This window comes from Condylura cristata, unplaced genomic scaffold (genome assembly GCF_000260355.1).
Source record: "Condylura cristata isolate star-nosed mole 26May11 unplaced genomic scaffold, ConCri1.0 scaffold00016, whole genome shotgun sequence".
Lineage (NCBI taxonomy): Eukaryota > Metazoa > Chordata > Mammalia > Eulipotyphla > Talpidae > Condylura > Condylura cristata.
In genome coordinates, this window is record NW_004567117.1 from 46,696,954 (window position 1) to 46,699,510 (window position 2,557).

The following is a 2,557-nucleotide window of genomic DNA, read 5'->3' on the forward strand; positions in this document are numbered from 1 at the left end:
TCGTGCCCTTTTCTGGTGAGCTCCAGGGGGCATCTGGGTCCAGACTTTCTGGGGACCTGGTGAAGGCCCCTCCCGCCCCCCCTTGGCAGGCCACCCCCAGGAGCCCAAAGCTTGGGGGTGTCCTTGTCCTCAGCGCCCCTTCGAGGTCTCTTCAGTCCCGGTGAGGAGAAAGCCCTCTCTAAAGGGCGCTGAGCCCGCGGGTGACTTCTGCATGTTTACTTTCTTGGGGCAGGAGTCTTCCGTGGCCAAATCCCAGGCGTCCATGAAAGGAAGGTGCTGGCCAGAGCCTGGGGACCGGACACAGTGCCCAGAGCTTTCTCCAGCAGCAGACTGAGTGGCTCTCGGGGTCGCTGGGTGACAGCTCTGGGCCAAAGGGCTCCGGAACCGCCCGCTGGCCCCACAGCGCCGCAGCATCAGCTCAGTCCCTCGGCGCCGGCTCGTCCGTCCTCCCACCTCCTGTGCCTGAATTTCACACCCGTCCGGTGTGGGGACAGCAGGGGTCACTCTGACCCTGTCCGGGCTCGCCCACTCGGACGCTGTCCATTCTGCCGCTTCCTGGCTTAGCGCTTGGCTTCACCTCTTGGGAGTGATGAAACATCAGGCTAACGAAAGCGCTATTGGGGGCACCCCTCTGCGCCCCAATCCAAGGGACACTTGGTTTTGGGGTTCACTCAATCACAGAAAAGCAGAGAAATTCTGTGAGAGTTCTCCCTCTCTCCCCACCCCCAGCTCCCAGCCAAGCATTTCCCGGGATCATCCTGGTGAGAAGTTGATTCCCTTTCCCAAGGGGCGTGAAACTTCCCTCCGGACCAGGACCGGAGCTCACCGGGACACAGCCTGAAGTCGAGGCAACTCCAGGTTCTCGAGGTGAGCGCCCCTCCTGTCATTTAGAAGTACGAACAAAAAGCATCATTAACCACGCTTCTTTTGGCATTTTGCGGAGAAAGCCAGGCAGCAAGCCCACAGGAGAGCTGTGGACCCCCGCTTTACTGCAGAGGACCCTGAGGCCAGTGGCCAGACAGCCCAGGGAGAAGCACCCACCGGCTGGCTGCACACTGACCACCTGGGGCCGTGCCGGTGGGGCCGAGCCGCTGCGCCGCTGGCAAGCCTCTGGGAGTGGGGCTGTCTGACCGCGGAAACCTTTCATTTTTTTTTTTTAAAGATTTATTGATGCATACAAGAGCTGGGGTGCAGGCCAGAGGTGGGGGGGGCAGGAGGAAGTATGGTAAGAGGATTCACCAGAAGACAGAGCGGGGAGCAGAAGTCACTGCTGAGGGGCGGGCAGGGAGACAGGAGGGGTCTGCCGCGCCCTGTGAGTCACTCCCTGGCCGGGGATGGACTCGTGCTGCGGTGGCTGCGGACGGCTTCACGGTGCTGAGACTCTCCCCTGTGCCACCAGGGAGACCCCTTTCAGTCACTTGTCCAAAAGGGGCTTCGGGGGCCAGTGCAGGAAGGTGCTGTACAGTCCAGCTGGCCCATTCGTCCTAAAGATAGACCCCCAAAGTCATAAAGGCAAACAAATAATCAAATTCACAATAAAACGTGAAGCTTTGACTTAAAGAGCAAAGGAAAACAAGCCTGGTCTCGTCCCTGCGCGAGGCCTCCTGGCCTCGGCAGGCCCAGCTGTGTTGTGCTGGGGACCCACGAGGACTAGCCACCTACTTGGGGCCTGGCGGGGCCCGAGGGTCAGGCTTAAGGGTGGGGGCAGAGCCAGGACGCAGCCTGGCATGGTGCCCGCTTCCCATCAAGTCGCCTTGAGGAAGCTCTGAGTCTGTTCCAAAGCTGTGTGAAGTCCAAGAGTGCCTTCCCTGTTCCTTACCCAAACTTGAAACTGAAGTCATGGTATCAGAAATGACTCAGCGCCACCACTGGTTGTCGCCCGCTTCACACCCAGCTCTCAGGGCTGCTTTGTCTACCAGGAGCTGCACGGTGGCTGCCCTGAGGCGAGCGTGGAGCTGGGAGGCGCCGGGTTCAGAGTCAGAGGCGCGGGCCTGGGGCCCAGGGAGCAGGCGGGCGGCAGGGGCCTAGCGGGCTGGGTGTCTGTAAGGGGTCTGTCCTTCTCCCCCTGCCTGGAGGCGGTGAGGGTGCCGCCAGCAGCCGGCCGCTCGGGTGCCAAGCAGCGCCTTCGCTGCCTGCTGGCGGAGTGAGATGTGTGTTCCGGAACCTCAGCAAGCCCTGCGCGCCCTGTGGACTCGTCCTCCAGGACGTGTCTGTAAGGCGCATGTCCTGAGACCAGGGGCCTCCAGACACCCCCGGGGGGCGGGGGGACTGACTGAACCCCTGCCCTGGGAGCAGGCAGGTGGACCCCGCGCCCCGGACAGGCTGGAGCGCTTTGCTTGCAGGCCTCTCCTGGCGGAAAAACTAAACTGCCGGAGTTGGAGGCGATGAAAGCAGGCAGGTGCCCGCATGCCCCCTCTGCCGCCCTGCCATAAGCGCTGCCCACGGAAGCCGCCTTCCTGCCCACAGGCTTCAGCAACAGCAACTGCAGCTGTGTCTGCAAAGACGGTCACTCGGGGCCTCCCAGCGCCTCCTGGGAGCGCCGCCGCCGCCCTCCGGC